The following is a 19,432-nucleotide window of genomic DNA, read 5'->3' on the forward strand; positions in this document are numbered from 1 at the left end:
CTAACTTTTATTATTTACTTAAATGAATTAACCATTTAATCCTCATACTGACCACCTGAGAGCAGCATCATGTAAGCTCCATTTTAGAAGTGAAGAAACAGGTACAAAAAGGGTGTGTAGCCTATTCAAATTCAAATATCCAGGAAATGGCAGAGCCAAAGTTTGAGCCCAGGTAACCTGGCAGCAGGGCCAGTGCTCTAGCCAGAAGATCTCATCAGTTCTGCAAGTTCTGCAATGGAAAATGTGCGCAGCACTATGGTGCAGAGAGATGAGATCTAATCTTGGGGTGAGAGGGAGCCAGAGACTACCTGGGAAAAGCAACATCCATTTTGAAACTTGTTAATAACAGTGACAAATGCTTTCTCAGAGGCAAGCACAGGAAGCTAGCTCATGGTTCCTGCTGCAATTGAGCCAAGACCATGAAGGATGAGTAGAATTTGGACAGACAGGAAAGAACAGCTCTCCAAGCTGAGGGAACACCACAGGCCAAGGCAGGGAAGCTGGCTTGACTATTTTCTCCCCTTTGGTAAGGCACTTATTCTTGCTATCCAAGTGGAAAATAACTGAAATTGATCATCTGATGCTAAAAATCCAGGAGACCTTTCTAAAACTAATTCAAGTATATGTATATGAAGTGTTTGGCTTTTAAACACCTCAATTTGCTCATCAGGATTTTAAATTACTTAGAGCACAAAGAACATTGATTATAACATTTCTTTCACGGCAGAGGCATCTAAACACAAAAAGTGTCCTCAAAATATTTGCTTTTTAAATGTAAACATACAAATAAAAACTAGTATCTATTAAATATTTACTCTGCCTGGTTTTATATACTGTATATACTTTGTATACTATACATGAATACTTCATCATACAATTGCATGGGTTAAATGAGATATGTACAACAATTCCTTGCTTTTTTAATGGTTGACATTATTATAGATGTTGCCATTTCTTGCCCCATTGCCCACCTTCACCCATTCCCTACCCCCCTTCCCTCTGGTTGTCACCACACTGTTGTCTGTTTCTATCAGTTATGCATATATGTTCTTTGACTGATCCCTTCACCTTCTTTTATCCAGTTCCTCCCATCTTCCTCTGTCAGCTGTCAGTCTGTTCCATGTGTCCATGACTCTTACAATCTCATTCATCAGTTTATTTTGTTCATTAGATTGCATATATAAATGAGATCATAAGTATTTGTCTTTTCCTGACTGCCTTATTTCACCTAGCATAATAATCCCCAGGTCCATCCATGCTATTGCAAAAGGTAGGACTCTTCTTTTTTAACAGCCGCAAAGTATTCTTTTGTGTAAATGTACCAGTTTTTTACAAATGTGGAAACAGAAACTTAGATTCAGTGATTTACTCATAGTCACAATGGAGACAAGGTCAGATATCAACTATGTGCTTAGTCATTATGTTATAGTAGCTGAGTCCCACAAAAGTAGGTTGACAGTGATGAGAAGAAACTGGTTTTGTTTTGTTTTTTTGATAGTGTAGTATAGAGGAAAGAGAAAGAAGAAAGGTTGATTTGAGTCCCAGCTCTATAACTCTCTGCCCTGTGATGTTAGACAATCATTTCACCTCTCTGAGCCTCAGTATCTCATCTTTAAATTGAAGGGATCTGACTCCAAGTTGTCTTAGGTCACTTCTAGATAAAAAGATATATGATTCCATTTTCTTAAGAAAGGCATAATGATTAACTATTTCCACATTTTTATAAACAATTTTAAAAACAGGATAAGTTGAAAGCATAAAGAATTCAAATTTAGTAAGATTTTTGTTAAATGTAGGCTAAAACCGTCTGAGGGGTCAACATGACATTTTCAACATGCTGAATTCTCTTCTGCACCTGTGAGAGGCTGAATATCCACCATATTTTTCACTCGTAACTCTGAGGGCTAGTGACACAGTTCATTTCCTCATTTCAAAAAGATTGATTTCATCCCCAAGAAAAGGTGCACATGAGCTGGAAAAAAAATGAATGTTTATGGGAACTGGGAACATCATCTTCATTCTATTAAAGTACCAGCTTATGTTCCACTTAGGCCTTGCTTACTAAATTCAGGGTTGCTCAGTCTTTAGTCTAGGAAACCATGTGTTTATAAAAAGGAACAAGCTGTCTCAATCTAAGAGCCAAATGTTAAGATTCCTCAGGTGTCAGTTTGAATTTTAGTGTTCATGATCTTAAATCACAGAAATTGTGTCTGTTCAGGGCTATGACTCCAAGAACTCCCAACACAACCAGAGGATAGCTAGATGATCAGAAAAAATGGCCCCCAGGAGGGGTGGCAGCTTCTTCTGATCACTCCAGAGCCCGCTTCCCATTGATCACTTCAAACCTGCTTTCTCCTCAGATTTGTTTCATTTCTTTGGATGCCTCACCTACCCTAAGCCCCCTTTCAATGAGCCCCAAAAGACTAAAAATCTGACCAAGCCCTTTCCTGAGATGCAGCTTTTTTACCTACAGCTGTTTTCCCACCATAAACTGCAGCCTAGAGCTGTCACTTACCCAAACTGTGCCCGTGTCTGCCCTCGGGAAAAGGGTGGGAGGAAGACAGATGCAAAGCTCATGGTAATGATAAAAAACGAAGTTGGGGAAATTTCTTCCAAGGCATGTGAAACAAAATATAGCATCCTTATATTTATGAGTCATTTTCACAAACATAAGCTTATTTGATTTTGAGAATTACACTGGCAGGACAAGTGCTCTTAGCCCAATTGTAAAATGAGAAAGCTGACACATAAAGAAATGGTCTCCTTGTTTTGTGGATGCTATCTAATTCCTGTGGCTACAGAACAAGGTCTCAGTCATAGCTTTGAGCAAGACAGCTGACAGAGTTTTAAGATCCCCTATCCTAAAATTCTTACCAAAATTGATACAACATTGTTCTTGTGTTAAAGATGACAATCTTAATCACTTAATAAACATTTCTTGGCCGCCTACATTCCCCATTCTCAAGGATCATACATGCCAAGCCTAGTTTTCCGTCTACTACTCTATGCTTGGAAATTAGTGAAAACTCAATGATGAATAATAATTGCACCTCCACTAGCCTCAAATTCAACTTTCTACAAATTGGCATAAACACCCTTTTCAAGATACTTTGTTATATCTGCCAGAATATTATCATAATAACTCTCCAAAGCCAATGACCCTGTGTAAAGGGTGCCCACTGGCATTGTGCAAAGTGCAATCTGCAGAACCATAAGAGGTCAGCCTTGGTTCAGGGAAGATTTCATGACTCAGGAAAGAAACTTGAAAGGGAGGTTCATTCAATAGACAAGAGGGGAAGAGGGAAGGTGTGGAAGAATGAGCACAATCTAGGTGAGGAACGTACACAGGTGGATTTGAATGGAGCAGCCAATAATACAAATAATGATGATAATAACAACATCACTTATTGAAGATTTAATGTGTGGCAGGACCTAAACTCCCCATGTATTGATTTGTTTAATCCTCAGATTAGTATAATGAGAAAAGCATCAGTTATTATAAACGAGGAAACTAAGGCACGTAGAAAGCTGAAGGAACTGGGATCATATAGAAGATATCACTGACTTCAATTGCTTCCTAATGTGCACTTACAATTATTAACAAAAAAGAACTACTTAGCCAGTTCCGCTCAATCTATTTGTAGGAAATAAGAAATGATTGAGACAACACAACTCCTGTCACTTTTAAAATTATATTTTTATCAATATTCATCATGTTGCAAAATTATCTAAGCTAAAAATATTTATTTCAACAAACTTATATGAGCAGAATTTAATTTTCTTTAATGACAATTTCAAAATAATCCATTTTTACAAAAAAAAATTTCCTTGGAACATTACGTGAATTGGTCCAAACATTGTGAAACAGGTGATTTAAAAAAACTCAATATTAAGTGTTGTAAGTTACAGGTTGCCCCAATTATTAATTTTTATAATAGTCTTATACCAAAAACTTGACTTCCTTTATAGGTGACTCATTACAGAATTAAGATTTATTTTGTCTAATGGACTGATAAATATTTTGAAAAATGTCAAGCTTTTTTTAAACATATTTTTAAATGTAGAAGGCAAGGCAATTTTTAAAGTATCTCTGCCCTGAACAGGGCAGTGCTCCTTTAAAGCCACTGTATTGGTACTAGTTATGTTATAAGATTACAGTGTTAATTCCTACAGGCTTTCCTCAAATTCTAAGCCTTCTCTTCTCTGTACTATCTCTGCATACTTGAAAATGTGCTCACTTTGGAAATATTTCTCTCACAAAGCCCAGCTTCAGAGATAGCACACATGTACCTAATAGTGGCGATTCAATTAAGGTGCCCAGAGTAAGTCATTCATTCTAGAAAATTATAATACATTAGAAGAATTTGCTGTATGTATCTACTTAGCAATGTACATAAATAAGTTGCAATGCTAATTTGAAGATCAAATGGTCAGAAATTGTGGGGTAGACTTGATCTGTAACTAATCTGAGACAGAACTTTTGCCTTTGAGCAGCTAAAGTGCCCTTCTATTTCATGAAAATAGAGATTTTAGTGTACTTTAAAAATGAATTCATTTGACTATCTGAACATCTAATAGCTATTTAAAAACCAAGATTTTAATTATTTAAGGGTAAATGAACCTCACTCTTATTGACTTTATTGCTCCGTAAGTGCAAATAAAATTAAAATTCAAGATAAAATGTGTTCTGTGATTTATGAATCCACAAAAGCTACTGGATAGGCACAAATATCTGGCAGTGGGTTCACTAACCACCTGGAATCATAATCAACTCCCGTATCTGAGGACAGAACTTCACAGCAGGCTCTGAGCTGTATACTTAAAACCTCAGTGGCAAGTCCTCATGCTTCCAAATGTCATATGTATCCTTGGGATTTTTCAGTTACAGAAACTACAGTTTAACTCAGAGACAGTATTCCTTATCAGCTGCTTGTCTCTTCCTTACTGTTTACCGCCCACAGCCCTCTAATGCAGAAAAGGGCCAAATTAGCCATCCAAAGACTCACCCTCCTCCAGACACACATTATATGCAATGGACCCAGCAATTGACTCAAAGTAGGTTTTTCAGCTGTAAGTCAAACTTGCTGCCCCTGTTCTGGCCTCCGGCCTCCAGCCCACGAGCCACACTGCTGTCACGGTCCTTGTCCTCCTGGAATACTCCTCATTCCCTGTAACTGAATCTTTCCTGGGCTGTTTCCCATGTGGACCTTAACCTGGTACTCTTCTTTGTGCTAACTAAAATAGCAGCCCAGATATAGTCTCTGTTTCATCTTCAGCCCACATTTCCATAGTTCCTTCCGGTTGTCTGCCCAGGGTAGATCTCTGTCATAAGTTGGCATTCCAAGCTCAAGGTCCTAGGGCAAATATCTTTATAAATAATCTCTAATCATGCTCCTCTATTTAGACTTCCGACACCTGGACTCCCTGTCCAATGGGTCTTGCTGTGTGAGTCCTTGGTTATCGTAGCACAAAGAGGACAAGGCATGTTTGAGATCCATCTGACCAGATAAATCTTCCAGAGTATTCAGGAGTTAACTAAGCTGAGTTCTCCCCTCCTCTAGAAGTTTTTGCAAGAAAGAAGGAGTGACAGGAGAACATTCTGGAACAAATGCAGACAAGTATCTAGTAGAGAATGTTACTAGGGAAGTTAGACTAAGTTACATGTTCATAGGGCTGGACTATAAAAATAGTGGACCTCCACCATATGCTACTCCACTTTCAGTAAGTGCAGTTTTCTCACTCTTCTTTCTCAAGCCTCAAGATACTTGAGGATAAAGCCATTGTTTGAGCTCTCTCTTTTAGGGAATGTCTTCTTTTTCTGTTCATGATGTTATATTATCAGCATTAGCAAAGCATGTGCAGCACAGACCATAAGCCTTAAGAGTACCAATTAATGCCTTTTTGAGGGATAAGGGTAGGGAGTGTTTGGTAAGGAAGACCATAGATGTGAGGGCAAAAGGGAGAATAAGGAAAAAGTCCTTACAACCTTGATAAGTGGCCTCTAGTTGCCAACAGGCTGATTTTTAGTCGACATAAAGTTGAGAATCTTGATATGATCAAAATGACATCAACCCATTAAAAGTGTTAGGACACATTTTAAAAGATTTGGAAATGGGCAAAAAGGAAAAAAAAAAAAAAACCACCGAATGCCTTTTCAATGTTGTCTAGTAAATCCTCTGGGGTGTCAGATTCTATAAGTGTTTTCTTTTTGTGTATGTGTTTTTCACTAGGCTATTTTACCATTCTATAAGTTGTAGAAAATTGATAGTAATGAGAATGACTCCTGTCCTTAGAAATACAATTATATTTTGTCTGGTATGGATAGAATTAATTTCCACCCTTTAGAAAAGTTGGTTTCAAACATTACTTTAGGGTCCATAGGATGTTGGATCTTACATTTTTAAGCAAATTCATTTCATCATTCCTCATTGTGTATCTAGGTCTGTTCTTCAGATTCTCCTTTAAATAAGTTATAACATCTTAACACTTTCCTCATTAATTAATAAGTAAATAAAATGTTAGCATGTGTTCATTTCATATTATAAGTGGCATGATTTTATATTTTTTAAAGATTATAGTTTAGCAAAAATATGACTACAGTATCACAGTACTGTATAAGGAGGGAGAGAAGTTAAAGAAGGGAATTGTGAATTGGGTTTTTTATTATATAAAAGATTAGTCAGAGAATTGAGGATCTATTCACATCAAAACTCCGGGTAGACAGCAGCCTAATTTAGCAGCACTCCGCCATATCCCTAATCAGCTACTGCCACTATTTCTTCCTTAATATCTCGTGAAGAATGTTCACTTGAAAAATAGTAAAAATTCTGTCCCAAGCAAACCTGGGAACAGAGTGACCTCGTGTTGTTTTTCCACTCAATTTTATCAATATAACCTGTGCTCCTTTGCAGGGCGGTAGTGGGGGGCAAGGGGAGAAGAAAATTTGATACCAGCTAGATTTTTGTTAAAAACATTGCTCTGGTGACAGTTAGCCAGGAAAGACAAAAATCAATAGAGAAGGCTGAGTAGACAGAAGAGTTATAGCCCCTATAATGGCAATTGCCAGAGGATACTGAGAGGGGATGGAAAATATCACCTTGCTACATAAAAGGAGACACTGCATATGGTCCCCCCAATGTAGTTGAATTATTGTTGCACTGCGTGGCCTTAATGGAAATACCTTCATTTGACTAAGTCAGCCATCAGGTTTAATCATAGAAGATATTGAAATACATTGGACATTAATGATTAAGTAATATTCAGCAACCTAGTCAACTGTCTTATTCATTATTGTATTTAATAATGTATACGAGATAATTAGAAAAGCTAACAACAAAGAAATCAGAATGGTAAATAACTTAAGTCAACACAATTCCTAATATACATACTCTATCACTGGACTTTTAGTGGGCTACTGTGTACTTTCTTTAATTGAGTCAGCAAGAAACATGAACCACAAATGATTATAACCCATCCTATTGCTTGTTTCAAACTTGTCAATGGAGACAATTCATTATTGAAAAGTAAGCATTCTGTTTTTCAAATTCTCATTTCAATGCAAAGCATGGACTTAATTGGTTTAGAGTTATAGTTCTTCAAAATTAAAAAGCATAAATCACATTTCTATATTCCACAGCCAAACCCAAATATGTCCAACAGGGCAAGATGGAAGAGAGAATGGAATGTTTCAAAATGACTGGAATAAACAGAAATCTATTAAAAAGCCTTAGCATAAAACAAATTAAGTTCTCAAATTAGCTAGCTGCTCTTTATGATCATACCTATTTTAAATGCTTTTAAAGTGCTCTCATTGATTTTATAAATCACCAAGAAGTGTCTGATAGAACGACAAGACTACTCTGAACATTTTAGCACCAAGAAACACAAACCTATGTATCTCATAAGGCGTGAACCTTTTAAAAGGTTGACACTGTCATCCTCCTCTCAGCTCTGAGATTGTCTGATCAAGAGAAGGAAAGGGGGGATAGGAAACCCTGTGGTGCACAATGAGAAATAATGGCAGCAAGGATTATGCTGTTAGTGATAACTCGTAATTCGAATAGCACTTTTTAAACTGAAATGTGCTTTCACTTTTATTATCTTGCTTTATGCTTCAAAAAAAAGTAAAGCAGGCACATTATTCTCTCCACCATAGAGAAAAAGATTCAACTTTGGGGAGAGTCAATGATATGTGCTGTGTAGTGGAGATGTCAGGACTTGAACTGCAGTTATCTGCTTTCTGCCTCTTCTCCACTACACCCTTTTGCTCCTCCCATCCCCTGTTGCCCACTTTAGAACAAATTGCCATTTTGGTAAAAGGTAGAAGCTTGGTAGCAACTTAAACTACGCTTGGCACTCTGATAAATGACCCAGGCACTTAATTGGGATGCTTGCCAAGGAATAGAGTTAGTGCAGTGCATTTCCAATGGCTCTAAACAGCAGATGAATTGCACATCAATTTATTTAAATAGCAAGACGACGAGCCTATTCATGGTCATTACCAGGTGCGGATTGATGCCTGCTAGCATAGATTTCCCACTGTGAAGCCCTTTAGTCGCTCCATGCGGCTTCCCCACTCCATTATGCCCGTTAAATGAATCAATCTTACCTAAATATCATTCTTAAATATTTAATGCCAAGTTACAATGCAGCCTTTTAAAATCAGTTGGTAAAATAAAAGCAAAGATTGTTCAGCAGGATGCACCCCACCTCTGCAGCCTCCACTCTTCCACATGATTACTTACTGGGGTGAGCTGTTTGCCCCCGGGGGTGGGCCAATTAAAAGGATTTATTTGCTTGTGTTACAATCTAGGCAGCAGCAAAAGGAACTGTGGTTATAAAAGAAGAGTAAGCAATTTAAGGCTTACTTTTCTGTTGAATCCATATTTGTTGTAATGCAGGGCTTGACCCAGAAAATCACTTTGAACACTTTATCAATGTGTGCTCCTTTCTAGGAATTATCCTGGGCCCTGTGTGGGAGAAAGGGAGATGTCTGTTTCTAAAAAGAGTTTTCAGTCCTGCTTCTCCACATGCAAATGGTTGAATTGCTGGACTTTTCAAATACCAGCACACTCAGGCCAAATAATTGGAAATCAACTGCATTGTTCCTAAGAGTAGACGTGTGGTTCCACACCAGGATATAGAGCTCTATTTACTCTGTCACTTCTGCTTTTGGTCTGACATTTGAATATATGCTTTTCAGAGCCTTTCTCCTCTGTGTGTTCATTTGCTTCTAAGGAGAAGAGAGCCATGTTCTAGTTCGCAGCCCTGCTTATATGCCTCTCTAGTGCTCTCTTTCTTGCTGTTTTAATTTCATTCTTCTACTTTTGCTCATATTTTAATGTTTGTGGAGAAGAAGGAGGCCTACATATAAAATATGGAGAATTTTAGCTATATGGTTTACCAAAGATCTCACTTACATAAATGTGTTAGTTTTTCTCAAACTTTTTTCCTCTGCTTCATATTAACTAAGGGATTCCAAAATAATCAAGCACTTTTTGTTAACAAAATATATATATATATATATATATATATATATATATATACACTACACACACACACACACACACACACACACACACACTTAGTTCCACCTTCCAAAGACAAAAAAAAAAGTTTATAGAAATAAAATTCCCCAAAGATGAAACCTCACAACCTCTAGGAAGATCTGGTTTAGGGAATAATCAAAATGTATTGGGGAGTCACAATCTTCTGTGATGAGGTGGAATTGAGGCCGGAGATAGTCAAGAAGGAGGAACTCCAGAGGTGCCCCAGGGCTAAGATAAAGAGCATCGATAAAGGGCAGAGACCCTGTTCTAAAACTGGTAGTTCCCGCTTTCTGGAAAAGCATTTAATCCTACTGAATCAAGAACACACCTGTGCAGATGCTACCTGACCCCTGCTTCATAATAATAACATTATAATAAATTAGCATTTTGGGACCCCCTTCCCAGTAGCCAATCAAGGAAATCATGGGAGACCACATGCACAGTAACTTTAAAATAATATAACTACTTGTACATGCGCAATAAAAGCCCACCAAAACTAGTCAGGAGAGACCCACCCTAAAGGAATAAAAGCCCTCTAGCCCCCGAGGTTGGGGCTGTTAGGCTCTGCTCTGCTCTGCTCTTCTTGCTCCGCTCTGCTCAGAGTTGGCCTGCTCCCATGTTCTGTTTGGCTTAATACATCTGCTTTCTCTCACTTTCTGCTATAAAATTCTGTGTGTTCGGTTGAATTTTTTGTCCGCGATCACCTAGACCCTGGTTACCTGTGCCCACCTGTGACAGAATATCTCATCAGAAATGAGAAAGCTAAAGAGATAATTACCTGAAGTGGGCCTTGAATGGATTATGTAAAAGTTCATATTATTAAAAGACTGAAGGAGCAAGGAACTGTTTGATGGATGTCCGCCCTTAAAGGGACAAAGGCTGTAGAAAAAGAAATGTTACCTAGGAAGAATCAGCATTAAGGTCATTTTTTAAATGCAGTTTCAAAATCGTTTTGTTTCCTCTACGAGTCCAGTGGATTTTTCTTTTGTGTTTCTGCCTTTTGTTTTGCTTTAAGTAAATTTTTTATTGATATATGAAGCAGAATAGTAAAAATTCCTTGGCAAGCAGAATGGGAAAACTGAAACAGCTGATTCAAACCAGCCTCATCATGCACCCTGACTCCTCGACACCACCACTCCCTTAAGCATTAAGCCTTCAGGACAATGAGTTTCTGATCAGTATCAAATAACCTTAGGAACAAAGCCTCTGGTCTGTTGACCTCAGAAACAGAGTTTTGTCAAGCTAAAGATGACATCTGGGCCTCAGTTATGTTTCAGCTCCAGGCTCAGAAAAGTAGCAAAACCAGATTAAGTGATGCCATGTCTGCATCAGGACCGGATGTAATGACCAATGAACCCCCACCCTAGTACCAACCAATCAGGAGAGACCACAACCCTGATACTATATGTTCATTTTGATGAATCAGCATATTAAAAGACACCCCTGGAAATCTGATGGATATTCTATTGAGATCCTTCCCAGAGGCCTCCCCAAAAACTACTGCCTTTGGAAAACAGATAAAAACTCAAGAAAGAGGACTCAATGTGTGCTCTTCCTTGAGTACACCCATGACTTCCCCAGCTTCTTTCCTTAAGCATGTTTCTTTGTTCTTTTTCTCCTAAGCTCTAAGGGTCCCATGAGACTTGCAACCAGGCGAACAACAGGGGGCAGCAGCTTGTCCTGGGGTGATCCTCTGAACCTATCTTTAAGAGCCTGTCTTTTTCTCTGTAATTTGTTTCCTAAGTCCATGCAGCCCAGCTGGCTCACTTCTTCTGCCTCTGTGACTTTCTTTCTAAAAGGCTGAGGCAGCTCTCTGAACAGCCTGCTCAATTCTTCTCTTTTAGTGTACTTTGCTTTGTATGCTAAATAAACTTCCTCTTGTTCTAGAGTTCCTGGATCTTAATTCCTTTTTTTTTTTTTTTTTTTTTTTTTTTTTTTTTTTTGGTGTGTGTGTGTGGAATTCAAGAACTGATCTAACATCGTTCAGAAACAAATATAACATTGTTTATATTGAAATATATCTCCCCTAAACCCATAATGTTGAAGCTTTAAGCCCCGATGTGACTATCTTTGGAGAACAGTCCTTTAAGGAGGTGATTAAGGTTAAATGTGGTTATGTTACCAGTGATGAATAAACAGAGAAAATTGTCACAACACATGTGATTCATTCTGTCTTAGGGAAGATATGACCAGAGAGGTTAAGTGATCTGTTCAAAGCTGTAAAGTATGCCAGGAAGCTACAATTCTAGCTCAAATCTGTCTGACTCTAATTCTCTGCTCATGACACCATTCTGCTTTTCATAAAAATCATCAGAAGTAAGAATCTGACTTACAGGGATCTGAAAATAGAGAGCTCTTTAGACAGATGAAACCCTAAAATAGTGTAAGATGGCCTTCAGAGAACAAATAGAAAAACGCCTTTTCAAGGTGTAATTTTCAAAATGTTAAAAATATAATTCTCATTAAAATATACAGTGACCATGTGTCAAAGATTGGTTTACCTCATTAATGATGGAACCAGCAGGATTGTAAAACTGGTTCAATGAGCATTTGCAGTCAATCAGAAATGGAGTGATGAAATGTTTGATAAATTAGATTTTAAAAAATTGGCTGATGTCTATTAGGCAAACAAAGCATAATCTATTGGTTCATAGTTTTCTACTGAAGAATGTGCATAATTTATACTAGTAAAAATTACTCATACCTTATCAGTCTTCTAGCTATACAGAGTTCAAGCCCTAATAGTAAGTAATAAATCAAGTAAAGGTATATTTTGCTAAAGAATTAGGTAATCTTTTGGTAAACCTATTACTTAACATTCCCGAATTATATTGAAATGACATACAATCATCCTTTTACCTTATTTACAAGTTTTGATGTCCTTAGCAACTTCCTTTGTCCCTGGGTGAGACATTATTGACAAGAGGCAGTAGGGCATATTATAGACTAGAAAGAACAGTCCAAGTCTTAAACCCAAACAAGTCTAAGTACTTGGAGAGAGCCTAAGAACTCATCACAGTTTGAAAGGACATCAACCCAAATATAGCTTGGTTTCCTCACATGGCAAAAAAAAAAAAAGTGGGGGGAGAGGTGCAAAGGGTGTGAATCAATCAAGCTAACAAGTTATTAGCTCTTATTCAGAAAGAACATATCTGATCTGATTGTGCCAACCTACATACTATAGAACTAGCAACTCTAGGAAAGCATAACTCAGTAAAAGCTGTTCTAGAAGCTAATGCTATGGTCTGGGAACTTATTCTGTGATAGAATCATCATTTACTAAAAGATTTTAAGTTTCTACCTAAGTGTGTGTATAGCATATCCTTGAGTATGTCTCAGATTTTTTTTATTATTATTAATTTTTATCCTCACTTGAGGACATTTTTTCATTGCTTTTAAAGGGATAGGAAGGGAGAGAGAGAGGGGGAAACATTAATGTAAGAGAAAAACATCGATTGGTTGCCTTCCCATATGCACCCCAACTGTGGATCGAACCCACAGTCTGGGTATGTGCCCTGATCAGAATTCAAACCTGTGACCTCTCTGTCTATGGGACAACACTCCAACCACCAGGGCACCTCTCAAGAGTTTTAGTGGCTACCTGGCAACTATGAGTTTAAGGTTATACTTCTTGACCAACACTTGACCAGTTACTTTTTTATTCTAGCTAGGTACAAATCAAAGTGTACTACTAATAAACTCTGTTAGGGTTGAAATTGAACTTCTCATAAAAGCTAAATAGCTAAACCAAGATGTGGACCTAAAGAGAAGCCATGCTACCTCTTCCCAGCAATGATCCACCGAAGCAACCTCTTGCAAGGCATTAATCTATTCTAAAAGTAATTTTAGTCACCATGGGGCAGAGTCAGTTATATACTAGCTCCTCATATAAAGGAGTTCTGGGCATCTCAATCCTATTCTGAGGGAAAATTGCTTTTTATTTAACTTCCATCTTGCTTCTTGCTTCAAAATCTGTTCTTGCCCTTAACAGTGTCTGAGCTTTTGACTTAATCTCTGGTTCCTAAATGAGGCCTTTGGATCTGCTAGTAGATTTAACTTGCATTGTTTAAAATTGTAAAACTTACAGGAATGGAATTCTTTTCCTTTTACTTCAACTAAGATAAGATTGGAACTCTTCAAATACACACAAACTGTTAAGTAAGAGAAAACCCACAAAACCTAATTAAAGAATATAAAGAGTAGTCAATTTCCTATGTGGCTTTAAATGACTTCAGCTACAAATAATATTGCTCATGGGAATTGAAGTCCTTTTCCATATTCTCATGTATCTGGGGAACCCTGACTGGAAAAATAAAATAAATCACCTTTTTCTCATCTTCATATTTCTCCCTCCCCTACTCCTTTGCCCGCCTCCTCTCCCTTTTCCTTATAACTGAGTTTCAGAGTAGTTACAGTGACCATTCACTTTTCTGTTCATTTCAAAGTTAACATATTCAAAGGAAGTCACTAGAGTTACTCTCATTATTGTCCATAACTACATGGTAGAGGAAAAACAGTAATTAATGCAAATTCCACAGATATGTAACTATCTATTTGACTGCTATTTCAGAACTAACATAACTCTCCATACTACGGGTGGAATTGAGCCCAATAATAGTAATTGCTTCTGAAAAGCAGGCTGACAGTCAGAAGTCTATTTTAGACTTTCCATGACTCCTTATTGTCTATGAGTATGATGTCCTCTATGACTACTAGAGAAGATGAGTTCCTAGTGCTAAAAGTATGCAATATAATGGCTGAGGAGTTTGAAGAGTTGAGATCACTGATCAAGATCTATTAGTGGCCTAGTAAACACTGAACATTGATTGGCAGTAAATACAGTAGCAACTTGAAACTTGACAGAAAACGACACAAACCAACCACAAGCAGTCATATAAGATCTGATTTTGAGAGCAGTAAAATAGACAAATGTAGGTTTCTAGCCTGTCCACATAATGTGAAAGGAAGGAAGGAAGGAAGGAAGGAAGGAAGGAAGGAAGGAAGGAAGGAAGGAAGGAAAGAAGGAAGGAAGGAAGGAAGGAAGGAGGAAGAGAGGAAGGGAAAGAAATCCACATTTGGTCTCTGGCCACTGGAAATTTTTTTTTTTTTTTTTTTTTTTTTTTTGGTCTTAGGAGGGAAGATAGACTTACTCCCCCTAGAGATGAATGCATCCAGTTTTACATGAATACAAATATTAGTTTAATTCAAAATGGTTTCCCCTTTCTTTAACCAAAGTGAGAAAAAACATTGAGAAAATCCAACAAGTTATCCAAGAAGAGCTGATGTTTACAAGATATTCCTTTTGAACTGAAAACTGTGAACTAAATTTTCTAGTGAGCCTTTAAATTTTATTAAAAAGTATGCACTTTGTCTTAAAGGAAATAGAGCCTCATGCTCTGTTCATACTTAATTTAGAATATTTGCAAAACACAGAAAGATATTTCTTAAATCTTTTTTTTAAGAAACAATTAGTCTCATCTTTCTTGCTCTATTGGCCAGCACCCTGTTTCTTCCCTGGCACTTCATCTAGTTAGTCTTTTCTCACATTGGAGGTTTTGCCGACTGAAGAATCCTCAGAGTTTCTAACCTGGGTTATTGTTGTTTGGCTCTTTCCACACCCATATCCTTAAGTGAGTCCTATATCATATACTGCTCTCCAAAATCTTAAGTGCATTTTTTTAGCTATTTCTAAGCTCTGGAAAGCATTTATGAAGTTAACGAAATTGCAGACTCCTAAATTTCTAATAACTTTCCCCGCTACAGCAAGAACTAATTCTCTTTTTAATGGTGTCCCATTTCTCAGTACGTTTCTCTTTCTTTTTCATGCAGTTTAAGATGAGGGCATGTTTTTGGTTTTGTTTTTCTTTTTTAACTTAAATTGGTTCCATAGAGAACAACACCTGTTACTAGACCTGAGTGTCTTCCTCCATTTTTCTTTTATCTTTCCCGCAATTCTTGTGTATACTGCTTAAGGTTTTCTTGGCATCAAACATCAAAAAGCGACTCCCCGGCTTAAATAGTAGGAAGATTTTATTGAAAGAGTCTTGGAATACCTCACAGAATTGAAGGAAAAAGTATATACCACATGACCCCAGTTTTGTAAAAGAAAGAAGATATAACATTATTGTAAGCAGACAGCATATAGGATAACAACTTCCTTCACTATACTTATCTATTCTCAACTTAATATGTAGTACCTGTATAATTTTACAGGTTTAAAAGTGAAACATCTCTCTGTCATGGGATTATGAAAAAAATGATCTGAGTACATTATTCCATCATAACCATCCCTAAGTGATTGTTAACTTCTGGCTGGTGGCCCAATATTCCCCCAGGGAAAGAAGAAAGCCTTTTCCCTGTGCTCCACTGTGATGTGCTAACTCTACAGCATTTCCATTGTCTAAAATCTGAATAATCTTCACTCTTTCAGGGAAACTCTGTCTTTCTTCCTGCAGAAAGAACTGCCACCCAGCATTCCAAAAATTTCCCTCCGTTACTCTACTACTCCTTCTATGTAGTACCCACAGGAACTCAGTTCTAGGTCTCAGATTTCATTCTTTCTCTAACACTGTTTTTGCTCTATTGCAAGGACTGAAGGTGTGCTATTGCCTTTCATGGGACAGGAGGGGAAATTGTGACTGACTCAAAAGGAAAATAAAATTTTACAGTGAGTAAAATTGGTTAGAGAACAGCATAAAGAAGAAACAGCATTTTGATTGGATTGCAATTCAAATGTGATGGCAGGGATAAGATATTCTTAGTCCATACTAAGAAAAAAAAGCAGGATATAAACAAACAGTACACACAGGATGATTTCATTTGCAAAAATATATTTATATCACTATGTTTAAGTTGGGTCCCTATAAATTATTTATTTGTTTGTTTATTTTTGTTGATCAGTGTTCCCTGGTTAGATTGGTTTTTTTTTCCTTTTCTTTAAATAAGCCTGTGTTATTTATGTTGTTTTACACATTAAAAAGGTAGAAAGATAACTGCAGGTGGGTTACATATTGGCAGAAAGAGACCACATACACTCAAACACCCTGCTGTATTTCCCTAATTTACCAGCCAAGATCTCAGAAACAGTGGAAGAGGTAGCTGCTTAGAGCAGAAGCAGATGCCGCCGACCTCGGTCAGCCCAGCCTTTCCCTCACCTCCGGGTTTCCTACAGGGTGTGCAGCTGGCTTGCAACACTTGTTGGTTACAGCTAATCCTAACAGAGCTGGGGAAAAAATAAAAAAGAGGGAAATTCTTGCTGTGCCACTGACACACTTCATGTGACTCTGATCATTAGTTTGGTCCTAGGACGTGATACCAAAATCCATTTCCCCCAGTAATACTTAAACTGAGTCCAACAGCTTCCTAGAGTTCTTTGTGGTCGTTCATAAATACATAGAATATCTTTAAACATGCCATTATTTTAGTCAATTCTGAGTTAAGTGTTCCATTAACCTCAGAGTATGTGTACAATACTGTACTAGAGAAGATGGGGGTGGGGACCGATGACTCTGCCATGCACCTCTCCGTGAAATCTGCTCTTGCTTCAGCTTTTGAAAGTTTTAGGCTTTGGGCAGTCTTCGCTACTCACAGTGAAAGCCCGGGATTCCTTCTATCTACCACAGTTTCCTTACCTCACCCTGCCCCCGCCCCCACAGAGTTCTGTCCCTTTCAGTGTTCTTCCTCCCTTTCAGGGAACTCCAGCTGGGCTTTAAAACATCAGCACACCCTTGGAACACAGAGCAGCTTTTGCCTTAGGGCACACTCAGGTGACAGTCGTTTACTTTCCCCGAGGATAAGTGAACGGTAGTGATTGGGGACAAGAAGTGGAAATATGGCTGCCTGTTCAATTCAGGAGGGGGAAAAAAAACCTCTTAAGCTAATTAACAGTGTTTAAAGAGCATTATCACAGTAACGGTGCTCCTCAAAAGTAATATAGCCAATAGTGCAGCTTATAAACCTTACATATAGAAAAATCAGGAAATGAATAATATAACCCCCTTTAAGTAAAAAGAAATATCTAGCCCTGGTTGAGTAGCTCATTTGGTTTGAGCATCCTCCCGTGCACCAAATTATTGTGGGTTCCACCCCCAGCCAGAGCACATACCTAGGTTATGGGTTTGACCTCCAGTCGGTGTACATACAGGAGGCAACTGATTGACATTTATTTCTCACATCAATGTTCCTCTTTCTCTCTCCCTCTCTTCTTTCCTCTCTCTCTAAAATCAATAAGCATATCCTCAAGTGAGGATTAAAAAAGAAAAAGAAATATCTATGATTCTATCTCTACATGACAAAATAGTGAATAATTATTACCTTTTGACCTGTCTGTGCTTTCTGTTTTGTCTTAAATGAACCCACATTTCTTCTACCATTTTAAAAGTCTAAAGGTAAAATCATACCTTTGAAAGTGAATTTTACTATGGTACATTTACACAATGGAATACTATGCAGCAGAAAGAAAGAAAGAGCTACTACCCTCCGCAACAGCATGGATAGAACTAGAGAAAATTATGCTAAGTAAAATAAGGCAGGCAGTGAAAGACAAATACCATATGATCTCACCTATAAGTGGAACCTAACCAACAAAACAAATGAGCAAGGAAAATATAACCAACAACACTGAAAGAAAAAAGAAACCAACAGAAGCAAGAGGGAAGGGGGGCAGGGAAAGGGAAGCAAAGGGTCAAGTCAAGGAACATGTATAAAGGACCCATGGACAAAGCCAAAGTGGGAAAGGACTGAGGGAGGGAGATGGGGGAGGGGAGCAGGTGAAAGTAGTGATGGGAAGGTGGAGACAGATGTATTTGAACAATAAAAGAATCAAATACTATAAAATAAAATAAAGTAAAATAAAATAAAAAAAGAGGAGCTCAAGAACAAAAAAAGAAAGTGAATTTTATATTAACCTTGTTGTTAACACTGATTATTTCTTTTCTTATTTTTCAGTTACGGTTGACATTTAATATTGTGTTATATTAGTTTTAGATATACAGCATAGTGGTTAGACAATTACATAATATATGAAGTGATTCCGCCCGATAATTCATGTGCCCACCTGGCACCATACAAAGTTATTACAATATTGTTTACTATATTTCCTATGCTGTACTTTACACCCCATGGCTACTTTGTGACTACAAATTTCTATTTCTTAATCCCTTCAGTTTTTTCACCCATCCTCCCAAACCCCCACCCCTCTGGAAAACATCAGTCTGCTCTCTGTTATCTATGAGTGTGTTTCTGTTTTGTTTGTTCATTTATATCATTCTTTAGATTCCTCATATAAGTGAAATCTATGGTATTGTCTTTCTCTGACTGAATTATTTCACTTAGTATAATACCTTCTAAGTCCCTTCATGCTGTCCCAAATGGTAAGATTTCATTCTTTCTTATGATTCAGTAATATTCCATTATATATTTGTACCACCACTATATTTTTATCCATTCATCTATTAATGGGCAGTTGGGTTGCTTTCATATCTTGGCTATTATAAGTAAGGTTGCAATAAACATAGTGGTGCATATATTCTTTTGAATGAGCATTTGGGGTTTCTTCAGATCTATATCTAGAAGTGGAATCACTGGGTCATAGAGCAGTTCTATTTTTAGTTTTTTTAGGACCTTCCACACTGTTTTCCATAGTGGTTGTACCAGTCTTCATTTCCACCAACAGTGCACAAGGGTTCCCTTTTCTTCACATCTTCTTCAGCATTTGTGGCTTGTGTATTTACTGATGATAGCCATTCTGACAGGTGTGAGGTGTTAACTCATTGTGGTTTTAATTTGTATCTCTTTGATGGCAAGTGATGTTGAGCATCTTTTCACATATTTATTGGCCATCTGTATGTCTTCTTTGGAGAATTGTCTGTTCAGGACCTCTGCCT

This window comes from Pteronotus mesoamericanus, unplaced genomic scaffold (genome assembly GCF_021234165.1).
Source record: "Pteronotus mesoamericanus isolate MK-2021 breed Mesoamerican mustached bat unplaced genomic scaffold, CSHL_Meso_final scaffold_36, whole genome shotgun sequence".
Classification (NCBI taxonomy): Eukaryota; Metazoa; Chordata; class Mammalia; order Chiroptera; family Mormoopidae; genus Pteronotus; species Pteronotus mesoamericanus.